This window comes from Perna viridis, chromosome 3 (genome assembly GCF_037379345.1).
Source record: "Perna viridis isolate PV_CMFRI_1.1 ecotype Kerala chromosome 3, ASM3737934v1, whole genome shotgun sequence".
NCBI classification, from domain to species: Eukaryota; Metazoa; Mollusca; class Bivalvia; order Mytilida; family Mytilidae; genus Perna; species Perna viridis.
The window spans coordinates 35,474,994-35,495,650 of NC_142447.1; the positions used below are offsets into that span (position 1 = coordinate 35,474,994).

At 32.0% G+C, this 20,657-nt stretch overlaps 1 long non-coding RNA gene across 1 annotated transcript; it reads right to left on the reverse strand.

Annotated features, from left to right (window-relative positions):
- Window positions 1–17,239: 17,239 nt before the first annotated feature.
- Window positions 17,240–20,657, reverse strand: LOC148622036 (uncharacterized). The gene is made up of 2 exons (XR_015920540.1): window positions 20,000–20,657; window positions 17,240–19,710 (listed from the first exon to the last, which is right to left on the reverse strand). It is a non-coding gene; the product is annotated as an uncharacterized LOC148622036 (long non-coding RNA).

A 20,657-nucleotide genomic window follows, 5' to 3' on the forward strand; every position in this document is an offset into this window, starting at 1 on the left:
GGGTGTTATTCGCCAGAGGCCTGGAGTATTCCACAAAGTTAGACATTATTTTCTGCGGTTCGTAATCATTCTTGACAATCTCAAAGCAAGGGTTACCCTGTTTGACTGTTGATGGTACAAACCTCTTTAGCTGTGCAGACGGAGGGTCCAACTACAGGCCAAACTACCAAGGACCTTTAGTTGCATTCCACTTCAATCTGAACTCTACTCCAAACGTTTGATTCTTGCCTGTCTTAATCCCACATTATAAATGTTTTTCCTGATAAAATCATTCAATAAAAAATCTTGATATATACCGGAAGTAGATTTTTAAAGCATATTTTCAGTCTATTTTTCATAACTGACTGTCGTTGAAATTGAAGCATAAATGAGAGAAAAACAATGCTACAGTTTTAAACTTATAGAATCTGGTTAATGGGTAAATAAGGTTGGTCATCTTGAGCTTACCGGAAGCAAGGGAACCAAGATTCGAGCAGATAACAAAGATAAAGCCTAGACATCAAAAATAGACACACACAACAAAGAATATGATAATGAAACGTACCGAGAAACAAAAAAATATTATTAAGCTACCAAGACTGTCTTATCCTAAGCTATGATGTGATTAGAACAGAAACTTACTTATGTGTTTAAAGCAAACTCTGTTTGATATTTTCACGAGTAATCAGATTCAGCCATCTTGCATTTTCCGGAAGTAGTCGATAATTCCTAGCGGCTTCCTATCTGAAATCAATGTGTTGCATTAGAAGCCTCACTGTGCTAAATTTAATGCTTTTAACCCAAAGTGCACATTTCTTCCAAATTTGCATAAGGTCACTGGACTAAAATATTATATCTGAAATGCACATACAATCTAGTGTCTTTATCAAATGTAGATAGTAGATAACACATAACACGAATAATGGTAACAACAAAATTACCGAACACTAATCCGGTATATAATCAAGTGAAGTACAAAACAAAACAAACTGGCGAATTAGGTATTACATCAATGGGGCCGCTGGTACTGCAATGGCCCTCATTTGGTATAGGCATTTCAAACGAAATGATGGGTTAAATCTAGGTTTTACAGCGCGTTAAACCTCCCTCCTCCATTGTGGCTTGAATATACAGGTAGTGATTAAATAACATTTTGCATGTTATCGCCTCATAATCGGTAAATCAGCATTTCACATCATTACCAAAAAAAAAACCAATTATTTAATTAATTCAGAAGAAACTGAGTGTTTTTCAACCAAGGACTGATATCTAAAAAGAATTTAGTAAGAGAAATTTTTAGACGCATTTCCTTATACCCCTGATTCATCAGTCTGTTACACAGACATTTATTGCGTTCAAGGAAATCAGAGTAGTAAGTACTTGCTCTAGTGCATCGAATCAATTGCGAATTAAATCAGCATAAACTCCGTATGCAGGCGATGAAGGTATAATGCTGCACAGGTAAAGAAAATGTGTGATTTTAAAATTGAAAAATTAAATCATTTCATAAATCTTAGTACTGAGCTAACCTTTTTTGTTAACTTCAAGATGTAGGTAACAGAAAAATGCAGAATATGCTGTTTCTGTAGTCTATTTTGTATCGAGCTCTGGTGGATATATTGAAGGTAACCACTTACCAAAAAGAAGGAATGTTAATTGACAATACATCATCACTATATCTGTATGTAAAGGGAAAGGATTAAGCATCTTTTGTATTTTTATTCTTTACGAGATTCTGAAGAAGTTCAATCTCGTATAAATATAAAACTGGTAGAAGAGGAGCACAGTTAGTGCCCATTGGACTGCAAACTTAAAAAATAGCTACTCCAAATGTTACAAAATTGTTATCAATAAGGATATCAAGCGTGTCGCAAACCTGCTTTTCTGTGTAGCACACTTTACCCTTCTGCGATGTTTTAGAAAAATACGTTTATTTGTAACCCGGAATAACATAATTTTTGGAAGTTGTCTTAGTGTAGCTGTAAAAGACAATAAGAACAGATTGTTTTTTGTTTTTTTGTTTTTTTTGAAAAATGGTGGAATTTTGGAAACTACCTTTTTACGATAAAGACTATTGCTGATGTTATTAACATTTATTTCCGTGTTGGAAAACGGAATATGGATAAATTTCAGATTCTCATCGCGAAGATTCTCAGATTTAACAAGTTCAAAAAGACGGAATTTGACCACGTCAGATATAACACTGGATAATCTGTATTTCATTGAAAAAGGGTCGACACCTCTTTCGTCGAGTGAAAAATCTCTAAGATCTTTCAGAAAGGTAACTGGTAGTAAAAAAAAGATTTATTCAAATGTAATGAACTCTTAAAGGTTGTTGTAAACTAGACAAAAGGTTATCATATCTGTCTGAAAGTGAGTAGGCTGTAACAGGATAGGGTGCATCCCCCCTAAGCTTTTGTCGTCTTTGAAGAATTTCTGTCAAATTTAGCAAGTTTTTTTTTTTTAACTATTGACCTCAATACTATATGATGATGATATAGGATTTCTGAGTGACAAAGACCTTTCTTAAATTTTTTGTTGATAGTAGAAAATCCGAGTAATTTTTTCGAGGAAAAAAAGCTAAATAAACATGCTTAGCCCTAATTATGAATCGACATTTTTGGTTTTGAATACCCCCTGTATACACTTAATTTTTGTAATTAGGTACTCCTTGAAACACGTGTACAGCATATCAAAATTTGCAATATATATATAAGATTGGTATTGGCAAAATCTCTGCCTTTTACCACTTTTAAATTATCATGAAGAAGACATCTGTAAAAGTTTTACTGAGGACAGTTTCTTTTTCGTGAACCTGGTTCCTGCTAAAAGTTTTTATTAGGTTTCAGGTTTTCCATTACTTTTCTATGTGTTTTCTTTGGGTGTCTGTATGGTTTTAGTCTATGATCTAGAGTTCATTACCTGATGTGTGGTTATTGATTGAATCCACGAGGGTTCTTAATTTTACGCTTTAAACGTTCTTAAACATTTATTGAATATTTGAAAGAAACACATATTTTACCAAATTAATTTTTAAAAACTACTGGCGTCAATCGTTACAAAAATGTATTAGGGTTACTAGCTAAGTGATGTTACTACACATGATATCCTTGACATACCTTTAAAAGGTTACAGACCATCAATTCAACCAATGAGCATTTGGAACGTACGGAAAAATAGTCCTACGCAAAAATTACCCCTGTTCCTCATAGTGCTGTGAAAAAAGTTCTCACCTTATTTAAAAAATTTAAACGGTTTCTGAAAGGAAAAACATTTCTGTACATTTTATAGGTGCATTTTGCTTCTTGTGATGTGAAGCCTAATCTCCATAATGATTTTTAAGTATACCCCTATCTTGTGAAAACACTGGGATTTCCCATGCTATTTATAGACCCTTCACTTCCGGTGACCAGTACTGCACTGCAAGTCTGCTAACCCCACATTCTGAGGATTGTGAGCTGACATATGTAGAATCATGCTGATATATAGTCCTCTGCAGGTTAAAGTTAAGGTAAAGTCCAGAGAAGCCATTGAATATTGTGAAATTAGCATAGAAGCCTATGGAAAGTGGAATTAAATGCTTTGATTGTCATTTAATTTTATAAATATGAGGTCATTACTGTTTCGGTATTAATTATTTAAGAATACCGATAAAACTGGGAAAACTGAACATAAAATTTTTTTTCAATAACGTGATATTGGATGGGAAATCAGAACAGAAGAAAGTTCAAACAGTTGGGGAACATACATACAGCTACCCCGCTTTTTGATTGTATGTCCTCAGTCAAATGTTTATACCATTTAAATTTTCAATTTTTATTCAATTGGCATCGACTACTTTGAGTCATGTGTTTGATAATCTATGCATGATTTGGCTGACTGTTTGATATTTTAGATGATCTGTTAAACAGAAGTTGAAGTCTGAACTGGGATGGACGATATACATATCTTGAAGAACTCATTTTGGGGGTAATCAATACTTGATTTCTGAAGTCCAATTATTTTAGTACAGAAAAAAGAAAAACTTTTATTTAATTTCATAAGATCTATATATAGCATAATTTTGGTAGAATTGTGAAATAATTTATCAGGCAAGAGAGAGATAATACCAACCTATACATACACATTATACAGATTATTTAAGAGTAAGAGTAATCAAGGGAACCAAGATCTTAGCAGAAATCTAAAGCATATAATCCAGGGACAAAGACTAGACACGGAAAGCAGAAAACATAGCTAAGAACATAAAATAACCAAAATAATACATACAAAGTAACAAAAGTAAACGCGCAACGCGGACTCCACTAAAAACTGGGAGCATAGACCAGGTACAACGGTAAGGTAAGCGTCCTCAGCTTTTCTAGAATCGCCCGCCGAGTTGCTCATAAAAAGTAAAGTCCGGGGTAGACGAAAAAGGAAAGGAAAACTATGACTCGTTGAACAACTCATTTCTTATTGTGCAGATGGATACACCGTAACGATCCACGAGTTCATGATGACCATAAACTTCTGAAGTGATGACTTCAATCTTGACGCAACATAATCCTGTCTCAGAAGTCTAACCGTAAGAAGCCTAGCGCGATACAAAAATCCGTGTAGTTGCGGCAAGCTCTGGTATAACGTATGAGTTGTGATATGAAAACTTCATACGGTGCTGAAGGAAAGTTGATAATACGGAATGAAAAGTCATCGCGTTTGTCGTATAGTTTAGTCAATAGTTTTCCTTTACCATCGATGTCTAAGTGTAGGTCAAAATATGAGACTGACTTCACAGTGTCTATAGTATCCTTTATTTCAGGTTCTTTGGGGTAGATGCGATGTATCAAATTCCTGAAACTAGGATTGTTAAACGATAATACGTTATCTATTATAGCGGAATCTGAGATATAGCTAAACGGTTTTCCTCTTTTTTGATCAGCTATAAATTCAGCCTCATATCAGTGAAGGAATAGGTCAGCAAGTAGAAGAGCACAATTTGTTCCCATTAAAATGTCGATTGTTTGTTGAAAAACGCGTCCACCACACCGGACAAATATATTGTCAATAAAAAAATCCAACATGTTGAAAACATCTTCTTCAGTATATTTGGAAGATGATTTGGATGATTTTTTTTATAAAGTATGAAAATCTCTCTACCATGTACTACATATTTGTTTCTAAGGGTACGGTTTTTTGGTTTTTGTTTTTTGTTTTTTGTTTTTTTGTTTTTTGTTTGTTTTTTGTTTTTTTTAATAACAACGTATAATGTCATTTAGTTGGTATTTTAACTGAGTATGGGGAATAGAAGTACATAGAGTTGAAAATCATAGGTTTTAATGCTATGTATTCATATGATAATGCGTAAAAAATGTGCGAAACCTGATTACTTTCATTTATTTTTTGTTAACATTTGATTGTTTTATATGATGAATGATGTACTAACAATCCAGCTGATAATTATATGATCTGATAGATATTGCGGTAATTAAACCCAAATTTAAATATGGCCCAGTAGCAAACGTATATACTTGGATATTGCCCATATATTAAATTTGTCACTTTGAAGATTTTACGGCAATTTCAATGACCTGACCGAAAGATTAAGAGTGTCCATTTGTAACTATATAAATATAATGTTAGCCATTTCTACACGATTGTTTACGTGAATTATCTTTATGTCAAAATAACTAATATTTAAGCAACCTTTAAAACTCATAACATAGAATGCAACGAAAAAAGATATAATACAACAACAAACAGTCTAATAAAACATACATTAATTTAGAACTGTACGTATCATAATGAAACTGCTACTCTTAGTTTCATCACAATTTTCCTGATGCTTACATATATTTAATGTCAGTTGTCCTGATGGTAACTATGTCCAATTCATTGTTATGTTGAAACTTAAGTGTTCTTTTAATTATTGAAGGCGTTAGTATTGAATGATTATGGTAATTCGTGCGGTGTGAATGGCGTTCTAAAATGGTAGTGTAGCAGCTTTCCGACAGTAATGATAATGGTTTTCACAACTGACTTGTCTCTTTATATCATAGTTAACTTGTTATTTTTGAAAACTAGTTGTTTTGAGTTCATTGTATATATTCTTTACGATATTCTATTATTAAACAAACACTTTATATGACTATTTGCATAACACACTGAAATGCGTTGTCCATTTGGTTTCTATTCATAAAAAAATCAATGCTCCATTTTTTACGAACATCAAAGTCTTTTTACTAGAGGTTTAAACCTTGAACTGTCTCTTAAAATTAATCCTGAAAATTAATTCATATTCATTCTGTATACACAGATATCATAATTTTTTACGTACTAGCAATTTTAACATTTGTACTGTAACATTCCTGAATATATAAAAACGTTTCGTTCTGTTACCGTTTGTTCGTTCGTCAAATGCTTACCCTTTCGGAGCACCTGATGTCACTCACTAGTTAATTTTTGTTCGAGTTCAAATTGCAAGTGCTCTAACTTTTTTTCATTTTCTTTTTCTTAAGTTTTTTATGTGATTTAATTTTAGTATTTTATTCTATTTGCGAAATTGTATTTATAGATTGCATTTTTATTGTTTACACGTAAATGACTAGTAATTTGATTTTGATGTCTCGTAATAGTCCTATTTTTGAATTTTGTTATTCTATTCACACTTTCGATTTGGCTTTCTTGTTTATAATTGGTGATGTTAAAGTAGGTACATTTTATACAAAATCGCTTGACAACTTGATAAATTTATAAATGATGAAAAGAAACATTTTAACCACGAGTTTACACTTCTTTATTAAACTACATCAAAAGTAAATAATAGAAAGTAAAAATAAAATGCATTAAATTAACCGAGATTCGAAAGTGACGTCGCTTTAGATGATTTTCACTCAAGATTATAAAAGCCGAGAGGAAAGACACAGCTGAAAATCCATACGAAAGAAAGTCAATTAAAATTTGGATTGTAAATGAATGGTCCTTGTGTGTTGGGTTAAAGATTAACAATAAGCGTCAATATTAATGTGTTATAGTAATTATTTGTACTGGGAGCATGGACCAGGTACACCGGTAGGGGAAGCGTCCTCTGCTTTTTTAGAAACACCTTCCGAGTTGCTCTTAAAAAAGTCAAGTCCGGGGTAGACGGAAGAGGAAAGGAGAGCAATGACACGTTGAACAAATCAGTTTTCATAGTGCAGATGGATACACCGTAACGACCCTTGAGTTCATGATGACGACCATAAAACTTCTGAAGTGATGACTTCAATCTTGTATCAACATAACCATGTTCCAGAAGCCTAATTTGAAGACGTCTAACATGATGCAAAAAACTTAGCACATTCCCCCCACAAAGTACATTTTACTTCCTTCGTCTAGGGGGACAAGTGTGCTTCTCCTTTCGTCTAGTGCTGTTTACCCCTGGCTAAGGCCGTAATGATGAATCTTTGGGCCTCCCTCTCTTTTTATCACGTTTCAATTGTAGTGTATTTGTATTTAATTCCATTTTTATCTTTTTTAAATCTTGTTACCTTTTACTTGTTTACTATTCATACGTATGATTTACGAAGTCACGTCACAACTTATATTTTTTGAAACTATAAAACATCTTTAGACTTTTTAATTTTGAAGTGAATTTTATCTATCAATAACAAAACAAAAACTTTTTGTAGTCTTTTTTTTTCTATTTTGTACAACTTTATAGTTGCATGTCTTGTTGAAAGGACATCAAATATCATGCTTGTTATGGAAACTAGAATACTAAAGAATTCGTATTTGTTACATTTTTATTTGTCTGTCGAATGAATAAAGTATGTATAGCCCACTCAAAATTTATTTATCTATTAAACAGACATTTTGCAAAATAAATATATTTTTTTCTTGAGACAGATCTACATCATAACTTTTTTACTCTGCAATTTGACAATTAAATTAACAGAAACATTTACTTTGTTTTTTTGTATTTCAAACTTAAATGAAAATGGCGGCGATTTTTGTTTGTTAGACAAACTAGACATTTTTTTCTGTCAACTTGTATGCGTCCCTGATCTTGTTATATTATATTAGTTGTTTTTTATCATTTGTATGTATCACTGTTTGTGGGTCATTAGAATAAAATAACAATAAAATTAGATTAGAATGAATAATAAAATACTCACCTACTTTTATTTGAATTACACACCACGGTCAAACACAGGCAATTTAAGATAAATATTTTATAAGCAAACCCAGAGGAAATTTTATACGTCGAGTCTTTCAAATGAAATCTTTACAAGGCGATTGTATAAAGATATTACATATCGTAAAATGACATCTTCCATGGAAGGTAAAAAATTCAATGGTGAATTTTGTGTTGACTCATGTTAAAGCTTATTCATATTTGTAGTATGATGTGGTATTAAAGAACAACTGCAGTTCCAAAGTCGTGAAAAATTGTATAATCCGTAATCAACAACAAGAAAAGATGCTGAGCATACATTTTATCAAAACATTAAAATGAACTTCTTTCCTTAAAACGCTGGAGTTGCAGGAGGTAAGACGAAATTTTTTGCATTGACAGTTTTCTTTTTGCAACATTAGATGATGCGTCAAAAGCATTAAGAATAGTGTTTAAGTTACCGATTCAAGCACATATTAAGTGGATGTTAACAGATTTCGTTTCCCTTGTTTTGTAAATCAAGATCTGAAATGAGGAATCAAAGATATTTCTACCATGTTCATTTGACAGAACATCGAAAGACATTCATTCTATTATTACGTAGAACATCAAAGGAGTTAACCCGCAGCGTTAAGATCATTACTGTGTAAACCAGCAATATATAACCCGCTATTTAACGAACATTAATTGCATCTTTGCTCATTGATCAGCGGAAAACTACAAAGGTTTCATATTACATAACATGAAAAATAAGGTTGAAACAAATTGCGTTATGAATCAGTTTTACTACAGCTGAAAAAAAAATCAATCATTGAATTTCTTGTCCCGAATGTCAGAAATGATTTATCAGTGTATAATTGTTTACCAGTGATCAGTTTACATGTCACATTTAACCTTAGCTGTTCATGTTTTTATTTCCTTGGAAGTGATATACATCCAAATTGTTTTGGATTTAACTCTTACAATATGTTCTTGAATTGATTGTATGCCCATATAATGACCTTTTCGTCCTATATCCAATCGTCGTTCCTTCATTTATCATTAGTAAACCGAGGATGAAACTTTGTCCATCTTGTTAACATACGCGGATCCAAGGGACAGGGGACCTGACACCCCTCTTTTAGTCGAAAAAAAATAGTTTATTATATAGGAAATCACTGAGTCGTGACAGAGCCGGACCCCTCTCTTGAGAGTCTCTGGATCCGTATCCGGTTAGCAATAGAAATAAAACAAAATAAATCAAACAACAGCAGGAAAAAACATGGATTTCATATCTGATCGAAGAATGTTAGCAATGCCTCAGTTTTTGAAACATTCAAGCTGCTCCGTTACTTTTCCTCTTCTATATAATTCCATTGTGGTTTCTAAACGTTGTTCGTTGTGTTTCTGCTGTCTTTGCATGTGTGTTGTCTCTTGACTTATTTAATATTTAAAATAACTTTCAATCAAGTTCGCTGCTTTGTTGAATTAATTTCTAACATTAATGTAGTAGTTGCATGTTTCGTAGAAACAAAGATGTGGGAATACTTTGGAGAAACTTTGCAAAACAAACGAAAGTATTTAACAATTTTTTTTCTGAAATTAAGGCAGTTATGAACCGAATTACAGTAAAAACAGCTCAAACTCTGAACACACTGTAATATGTCTGAAGCATTTTACTCTCATATGATGACTAGTTGTTATATTGTTCACAATCTACATTCGTTCTTTTTAATCTCATAGTATTTGGTAAAAAAATAAGTCGTTTAAAATCCCACCAAGCTTGCCTTTAATATAACAATAACACATATGTTTGTTTGGATGATTTGTATTGTGTTTCATTAAAAAGAACACAATCTTCATGGAGTTCTCAAGATATGTTTTGAAATTAAAATCATGATCTTTCATTTTCTGAGTAAGAAATAAAACAGGTATCGGCAATGAAATACATTGTGCTTATCTTCAAATGCAGCTGCATGCTTCAGGTAACGGAAGTAAGCTTGTTTGTTCTAATTGTGTGCTTCAGTAAATAAAATTAATCCATTTACACGCGAGAGGCATATAGTTCTAAAATTGCATTAAATATTTGCGATAATTGTTCATTTATATAAGCAAACCTTGAGACATTTTTTACCTTCATCATTTAATTGGTTGCATTTCTGGTTAAACCGAGTTAGGAAAAGTAGTCATAGCTATTATGTGACATCTATCATCTGATTCCAGAGTACACAATACGAAAATCCCATGCGAATATTTATCCTTATATTGAACTGTTTGTCAATGTACGTAGTGTCCGTCAATGTATGAATGTTGAATAGATGCGTACTTTTAAGATTATAAAGAACTAATGTGAATGTTTTAATGTTTTGCGTTTATAATTTAAGATTTTAATTTAGTTCTATTTCAGAAAGATAATTAATTAATTACCGTACTCTAATGCCATTGTCAAACAATAAAAGGTCCAATAAAAAAGGAAACAACAATGGCCCTTTCTTGGTCACACCATATATTATCTAACTTAGCATTACATTAATCATACGACTGTAGATAAAATCTGATAAAATTTGTGAATTTATGTGTCGCAACATATAATGCGTGTATAAGGTTAGAATTTATGGAAAAGATGTGTCCAAGAAGTTATGAATTGTGAAAAATACAATGATATCCGTAATGTGGCTTTGGTTATAAAATTTAAACTCCGTCATTTGAAACTTTGACGTCGTAAATATGGTTTTTCCAGAATTTAAAAAAAAATATATTAATATTGCCAGAGGTCAACTTCTTCTGCGGAACCAAGTTTTCATTATGATGAAAGATAAAACTAAATTATGAGATAGTAAAATCGCAGCTGTGACCTGCAGGGTACAAGTATAATTTGCTTTATTAAATTGTTTCCATTAGTTACCATAATTTATCGAAAGATGAATTTCTACGTTTAAAAAAATGAAGAATTAAAATACAATATTTCAAGATTTATTGGCATCTTAGCAAGTTTATTTTTTTATGGGTCTTAAGGTTGGTGAAGTCTATCAAGATGTACAAAAATATTTTCTTTGAAAAAATTAGCAATTAGCCGAGATACACCTTTGTGCCGAATCCTTTTATTCCTTTTATGAAGTCAGGACATTATTATTGTGTTTATGCTACAATCAAAAAAATATTTTGATGAACGGGGAATGCATTCCCAATACAAATTCTATAATATGTTCCCTGTGTAACGCCTCCAGTATGGGCGGAAAAATGTAGATGACGTAGACAGGTGTAAATGTCTTACTCTATTCGCGATCGATTGGAGTGCGACAGATTGTGTTACTTAAATAACTGACTCATTTTGCAACAAAGATATGTATTGTGGTTAACAAATAATTTCAAGTAGCAACATTAGTTTGCTTTAGACGCAAAACATTGCCCCATTGTGTCCTCGCTTCAACGCTTGGCTGGTTTTATTAAATGTGTCACATTGTGTATTCAATCACAATCAATGGCGATCAAACATGTAAATATTCAAGCAGTGGGCGTGGCTTATAGTATTAATATGACATTGGCATATCAAAGCCTTATGAATAAACAATCAATGTTTTACATGCGCAAATAGGGAGATTGCAGTATTACAGTATAAATACAGCACCTGATAACAACTGGAAGCAACAATTAATCAATATAAAGTTTACGTAAAATCAAGGGAAACCACATTTATAGGAGTGCTTATTCATCCAAAGAAGTTTCATCCTATTTTATTGAGTTGTTACCACCCGTCCAAGTGATAATCGTAACTTGAGTCATATCGCTGTCCGTTGATAAGAACTTTAATATTGAACGTGCCTTCTTAAACAACATAATATGTTTGTCTTCGAAACTGAAAAATAGCATTCATAGCGATAAGATACTTACTTTCTGCCATTGACGTCATCGATGACGTTCTACTTCAACGAAAGCTAAATCTTTTGTGATATCATATGCTTGTTAGATTAATGTATCTATCCTCTTCAATATTCAACCATGAGAAATAGACACACAATAAATTAATGTATATGACAAACCATTTAATCATGTTAATGAAGATCAGAACCTACTGAAACACAAACCTTAGTAGGTTGTATTAGGTTGGATGATTTCTGTCATTATGTTGGTAACCTTTAGACATCTTTTAGAAATAATTTATTTATGCTGCCCCGTAGCTTTAATGACATTAGCGTGTCAATTTATGAGGTAAAGTCTGTTATTTAATGTACTTTTATTTCAATTTTACTCATTGATCAACATTAACCCATACAATTACATAACAAAAATATACATAAGAGACCGAAGCAAATTGAATTGTTAATCATTCCTACAGAAATTGAATAATTGCTCCATCGACATTTCTGATTCAAATGTCAGATAAAATTTATTATTGAAGCACTGATTATTGGAGAGAAAAGATATGTTTTGTACATCGTATAATGCTAGTATGTAATGGCCTTGGGTGTTACCATTAAAAATGAGTATGTCATCATTATAGTTTAAAACAAGTAAATTCGCATGTCTATGAAACAGAACAAGCAAGATAGCTAAAAAGGGTATGTCTGTGCTATGATACACTTGTCAAGCATCGTTGAGGACAGAATGTTTTATTTTCGTTATTGTATTTATATTTTATAATAAAAGTACACGTTATTTTTTATCTTTGAAATATTTAAACGCGATTTATCCTTATCATTCTTGCATCTGGGCGTCCAGGGAGACGTATAATCACCACAAAGCATTTTGTCCTTTCAAATTTGTTGGAGATATTCTCAAGGTTCAAGGAGCAGCCTAAAATGTATATTTGACTTAATATTGTCAACGAAGATTACAGTAGTACTTCGTTCATGAAAATATTCGTTATCGCTTATTGTAACCTATAATATTCACTCTGAATAAGATTAACACTTCATTCCAACAATTCACTAGGTACACGATAATTGACAAATAATTTAACAGATGACTGGCACATCGAAAATGAAAGTTAAATCTGTCTCGAAAACAAGGTAGCAAAAAATCCCTGATGATCCTATTCCTTCTGTTGCTTGTGTGAAGTTGTCATTGAATATTTCTACAATAAAGCACGAATTAATCACGATTTTTTTTCAACCTACCAGCGAAACATAGTTTAAGGTTCTGTCCGCCATTTCACATCAATTGCCTTTAAAGATCCCATCTGATATTTGGTTTATATCTATATCTAGATGTGTTACAGTTAAAATTTTAATTTGTCCTGATCGAGTGATTTTTGGTTACGGCCCCTGACTTCGTAAAAATTCTTATCTCATTTGCATGTCTAGAAATACTATAATATGTTTAGTTAAAAGTACTCACGCGAACAAGTTAAAGAAGATATGTCTACATCTGTATAAACACCAGTGTCAGAACGTTTTTTTAAACACTGTGCTACGTTAAAGAGTAATCCAGGGAACCAAGGTTATAGTGGTAATCAAAAGAATGTAATCCAGGGACAAAGTCCAGACATAGAAAACAGACACACACAACCAAGAACATAAAGTAACTAAAATCATACATAAAAAGTAACAATAACAAATGACCAACACGGACTCCACTAAAAATTGGTATCATGGACCAGGTGCACGGGTAGGGTAAGCGTCCTCTGCTTTTCTAGAAACACCCGCCGAGTTGCTCATAAAATATTTGCTAAAATTCGACTTCGCTTTTACTTCCTTTCTTTTATAATTTTTCAAAGTTAAACTTCTTTTTTTTACCTGCCCAATCTAAGCCTCTTCGAACTTACCAACTTAATGTTTATTTCACAAAATGGGAAACTACATTATAAAATTGAAACTTTTTCTTAAGTCTAAATTTTTTCAATGAGCTGGCATGTTAGCGGAGTTTTTCTTTTACTGTTCTATTCTTTATCTTGTTTTCGTTGCAATTATTATTATGTGGTCATTGTCAGCATCTATTTATTGTTTTGCTTTGATATTTTGAACGCTACATCTGTTAATGATCATTATATTGTCTTTTTGGTATTGTGTATGAGCTTCATCACGATTTTTCATTATTTGCTTAATTAAAATGATCGTTGGTTTCCATTTGTCTTTGAAACACCATATCTGCTTAACATGGTGTTCCTCTTCTTATCTCTATATAGTTATGATGATATATTAACACGACTTCAACACAAACCTAAGTATTCTACTCATGGAAAAGTCGGGAAGAACAGCTTTCTCCTTCCAGAGATGAGAATATGATGGTGTGTGACAAGATGTCGGTCTCCATGTCCCGTCGTTGTGCTATTAACACCAGCAATTATGCTTCAATTGTCTTCGCACCTTTGTTATTGCCACTGTTCGTAAGTATGCTGCTCTGAAATTTGACATTCCAGTATCAAACTCTAGAGATAAGTTTAGGTCGGATATAATATGCATACCAGTTTTTTTTTCAAGTTATTACCCTAATATGATACAGGTCGAATACTCTTTTATGTATGGTAATATGATTATAGAGAACAAAGTTAACCTTAATATATGGATGAATCATTATTCAAGAAAAAATGGAGAAAAAAAGGATCATATCATGAGTTATAAATGAAACATGTGTTCAATATGTTTGAAGATACTAATGCAATTTGATTGATGCTATTTATTTGAATATTTGCAACAATGTTCTATAATTTGCATATATTTGATAATTGATTTATTTTGTATGCGCATTTATATGTCTCTATGTTCTTATTTTGTACTTTGCAATGCCTTCTATATTAAAAGTAATTCCACATTCGTTTTTTCTTTGGGCCAATATATACCATCAAGCCAGATTTGGTTACAATAACACGTTGTTGATTTTAATATGAGTTAGTTACCATCTGAAGATTAGATTAGAAGCGCTGAGAGTGGCACTGCATTCGATATAAACGAACAAAGGGAAACAACAAATATACAAATCTGAAAAAATCAACATCAAAATTCAAAAGTTAAATTATTTTAAGGCGCTATTGATGGTGAGTGATAGCTTTTATCAACGTGGTTTTTGTATATTATAACAAAGCGTAATCAAGGGAACCAAGGTTATAGTAAGACTGTAATCCAGCGACAAAGACCAGACATGGAAAACAGATATACACAACAAAGAACATAAAGTAACTAAAATCATACATACAAAGTTACAAAAGCAAATGAGCAACTCGGACTCGGATCAACTTGCACGGGTAGGGTAAGCGTCCTCTGCTTTTCTAGAAACACCCGCCGAGTTGCTCATAAAAAGTGTTGACACAGACTGATATTGCCCGAGGGGCAAGTATGGACGCAGACTAGTATTGCCAAAAGAGCAAATTAGAACATACATACGTTTTATCTTGATCAAGAGTAACCAATGGAACCAAGGTTCTAGCGGAAATCAAAGGAATGTAATCCAGGGACAAAGATCAGACACAACAATGAACATAAATTAACTAAAATAATACATACAAAGTAACAAAAGTATATGAGAAACTCGGACTCCAGTTAAAACTGGGAGCATGGCCCAAGTGCACCGGTAGGGAGAACGTGTTTGCATCGTCCAGAAAACTTCTCCATTTACTGAAATCAGTAATTGAATTATGCACATGTTTATAAATATAATATAATAATATATTAACATGTGTTACTAAATATCCACTGATATCAATAAATAGGGAACAAATTCCACAATGACTTGCCACAATCATAAGACATGTCATATACATATTCTTCTTTGAAGGTGTACTTGCCTGGATGTGTTGAACTTGCCATGTCATGTTAATAATTTTAAAATTTTAGGGCCATAAACTAAAAAAAATAGATAGGAGCTATCATTAATTAGTAGTTAGTAAAATCATATAAAAATTTCATAAAAATTTATCAACCATAATCATAGTCATCGCACGAAAATCAAGTGAATATGGACGACGACGTCGCTTTCAGCCCCATTTTTTAAACCTCAGGACCAAATTAGTAGTGTATGATTTGCTAAGAATTTACATCTATAATGTCTTTGTTTTTACATTAGTCCTAATTCAACAGTTCTCTAACAAAGGAGAATAAAACTGCTGCTAAAAAAATGGTTCCGGTCAACTTATTTTCTTATAAGGGTAAATGGTTCGAAATTTGTTTATGTTCAAGAGACAAATTGATTATCTTTATATTGACAGACAGATAGGCCGCTTTTTTTAACAAGACTTTAATCTGGTTTGATTTCAACATTTCTAGTTTTCAGACATATTTTATTGGTGGTTTTGTAATACCGTAGTCTTAATAGATTTGACATAAACTATAAATGGTATCAAATTACATAATGAAAGAGAAAACCATTCTAACAAATAGGGTACTTTTTATACTGCAAATAACCTAGAAACATCAATATATTTAAATACGCATAGCACAGTTCATGAAATATATGAAACCTCTTTTAAGTATACTAGGTTTGACTCTCGAAGCTTGATTTGGCTCTCATTCCGATTTTTGTTTTGTGAACTTCTTTTTTTTATTTCAGTTTTGGATTTAGATCTCCGTATATATTTGTTTATAATGCTGCAAAATGGAGGCTATTCCTTGGAACAGTGTACAGCATACCAAAATTTGCTATATTTATATGCGTGATATTTTACATCGTTTCTTTTTCCTCATTCATATTAATCCATGAGCTATTTTTCATAAATCATATCATTTTAACACTATTAGTGTATTAAAAATCTAATCCACAAAATTTAGCTGTTCATGCGAAACTGTAGGTAGGAAAAATTAAAGTCAAAGTGTTGGTGTACGTCGACAACTGTCTCAAGTTGGAACTTACTTATACGGTAGATTTTTAGAAGTGAATTATATTTTCTTGGGAAATGATAGTGAATTTTCTACCAGTGTTTTAGTAATGTTAAAGAAACTGTTCTTTTAAGATATATTCAATCGTTCATTGAAGTCAAGGGTTTTTAACTCCAATAGTCCCATGAATCTCTTTTAGCTGTACGTGTTTTTTTTCTCTAAATTTTAATACCATCGTCAAACGTTGACACTTGTAATGTTAACGTAGGTATCGGTATATTTTTCAAAGACACAGAACATCCGTACGTTTCAAAAATATGTACTGCGTTCGTTACTAGAAAGTTTTAGTGTTTACATCTGGAATTGATAAACGCGTGCTTAGAAAGTGTCAGACATCCAACCACTAAATGTATGTACTTTATTAAGTTCATGTGCAATTAACAACCATTCTATATCTGTATAAAAAAGTTTGAACCTTTCACACTTCTTTTTAAAAAGTTTGGACCTTTCACACTTCTTTTTAAAAAGTTTGGACTTTTTAAAATAAGAAAATAAAATAAGAGAAATAAAATAAGTAATTACCATTTTTCTTGCTGCGCTATTGAAAACACACTCTTATTAATGAACCTTTGTTCTGTCATTCATTAACAATGAAGGAAATGACTTGTCGTTGTAACAAAAAACGCATTGATGAAACGCATTGATGAAACAAGAATGTAATTCTCATACTTGACCTTCAGGCAATTTGCTTGATTAAATTGCTGTCCTTGTTTCTTTATCATTATTATTTATGGTTATTGCAAAAGAAATCGTTTGTAAATCTTTGTATGCAGAAATTTAGGCATTTCTTTTTATAAAAATATCAACTATATGTCTACTAACGTAAGAATAGAAAACCATTTTAGGCTTTCTGTATAAATGTTTCAAAAAACATTTAATTTTATATTCGGTATTTATATTAAAATATATTACCGATGTTACGTTTATGTTGCCCATTTGTGTTGAAAATTACCGGAAATAATGAACCATAATGGAAGCGGGAGGCTATGCGCGCTATAAACCTGGTTTAATCCACCTTACATTTAGAAATGCCTGTACCAGGACAGGACGATTGCGGTGGTTTCCAAGTCTCCGGTTTTTACCCTGATATTGCCATTTGTTACAATGGCTTCATTCTGACGATTCCTTTTGATCACAGCCTAGGTTTTAACAGTTCGGTAATGTTGTTATTACCCTTTATTCAGAATATTACCTCAGATAAGATGTGTGCTCAGACCACAAAAATCCAGGTTTAAATTTAAAACATATCACTCTTTCTTATGGAGTTTTAAAACAAAATATTAAGAAGACGTAGCATGGTCGAAGATACATATAGTGCACATTTGATTCATTCGGAGCAAGTTTTCTTTTGATTTTTATTCGACAATATATTTGTTCAATGTAATGGGCATGATTTCAATAAATTATCCGGATTTGAACAAAGTATGCCTTGCCACTCGTCAAATTGATGTGAAGCATGATTTGTAGCACATTAACAAATTGTTTACCCTACCGGTGCACCTGGTCCATGCTCCCAGTTTTTAGTGGAGTCCGAGTTGCTCATTTACTTTTGTTACTTTGTATTTATGATTTTAGGTACTTTATGTTCTTTGTTGTGTATGTCTGTTTTCCATGTCTGGTCTTTGTCCCTGGATTACATTCTTTTGATTACCCTATAACCTTGGTTCCCTTGATTACTCTTTAACAACCTGTGTATACAACTTCAACCAACCTTTTTAACGATTATGTTCTCAATATTACATTTGCAATAACAAACATGACTGTGACATGTCTAAAATATAACCATAAAATATGCTTGTTTCATAGTGAAGTTAATAAACTTCTAGTCTATTGCATATTTAATGCAAAATTTATTTCGTTTTACATTTTATAAACTCTTGTTTTGCCATTAAACCATTGTGTGTCAATGGTAACCTGAATAAACTTTAAGCGCTATTTTTTTTTAAATCATTGAAAACTACTTGCTGAACAGAGTACTTTAATCAAATACAACAAACTGTGGTTGTTTCGTAAAAAATGAACCAAAGTCAATGATTCCAGTTTGTCGAGAAGGTGAATGTGTTCTACAATATCAACAGTTAACCCATTATATAGCTTAATTTGTTTTCTGATAAGAGTCAGTAAAACCAACAATTCAAAATGAAAATTGATGAAATCTCGATATGCGTTACTGATTCAAAGAAGGATTATAACATTACCGAACTGATAAACTCTAGTCAATATTCAAAAAGAATAGCCCAAAAGTAAAGTTTGTATAACAAATGGCAATATCAAGGGAAATCATCGCAATGGTCCTGACTTCGACCATTGCGATGAAAATCGTGGGTTAAACCAGGTTTAATTACGCGTTAAATCTCCCGTTTCCATTACGGTTCACTATTTCCTGTACAAACGGGCAGCATAAAATTGCCACCTCTCAAAATTGGTAAAAGCAGTCGATAAAACTGTACAAAAGATATAAACAATAAATAAGTGAAAATAAAAAGAACTCATAACAATTAAAATACATGTGCAGCAAAGAAGACACCAACTTCGATATATTTGTTAAACAGTATGGGAAATACGTGTCAAAGTAAAGATGAAAATATAAAGTTCCAAGTGAAAAATACAAGAATATATTAGCTGACAATACGAAAATCAATCTTCTATGATATGGGTTTTTTTTTCAGAAACAGAATATTTGTCAATAAGATCTGGATATCCCATATCAAAATCAATGAAGTGAATAGTTTTAATGCGTTGACACGGGTTGATATGGGTGTTTATTCATTGTGTTCATAGACTTTTCCTCTATAAACATGGTACATACTTCTCCTAAAAATTAAAAAAGTGTTGTGTTATGTAAGTAATAATGCAATTATACATATTTCCGAATTATACCTTCAAAATCCTCATATAATAAATTGCCTTATTAATAAATCATTTTAGACTCTGTTGTGAAGAATTCCAACACAAGAGATATGACGTTCTGGAAAAGTTTCACTGTTGTTGTTTATTGCTATTCAATTACAAGTTATAGATTAATACTCCTGACATGTTTTATTTCTCTCATTGTTTTTAGTTTAGTCAAATTTGTTTGGTTTTTTATTCTTTATATACTTACTTGCACTTTGCACAGCCACTACAATGAAATGAATAAAATCTTACATTATTGATGTTCTATCGAAAAAATATGCCAACAAGACGGTTAACGTATTTAATGGTTTGAAATGCATTTCGCCTCAAGTTAAAAAGAAATATGCTGAACAGCTTCCTTTGAAATAACATTTATTTATACTTATATACTTATTGTGCGTGTGTGCGTGTGTGAGTTTTTTCTACAACTATAAAATGGTGGACTAATTAATGTACTCAAAGATGGATTCGTCAGAGGTGATCTTTCTTCTAGATAAAAAAAAAACATGACTTCGATTGAGAAAAAAAACCGATGTATCTAAGACTCCAATAATATGCATAGAGAATTTATTCAATGGTACATAGAAAAAAAGGTATACAAATTTTATATTTGACATTGTTTTGTGAATATTTGCTGTGCAATTATTACTTAGATTAATTAAAAGAATATTCTTAAACTTTTTAAAATTTATAACCCATTAAGTGTGTGTTTGTTCGGGAGTGAAAACTGTTGATTAGTATCATCAATATTGGTGATAATAAGATATAATTAAAAAGACACATTGCTGCTTCATCCTGTCACTGATGTAGAATCTTACACCATTCCATTATACCTTCCGTTCCAAAATGAACCAGTTAGATCTAAT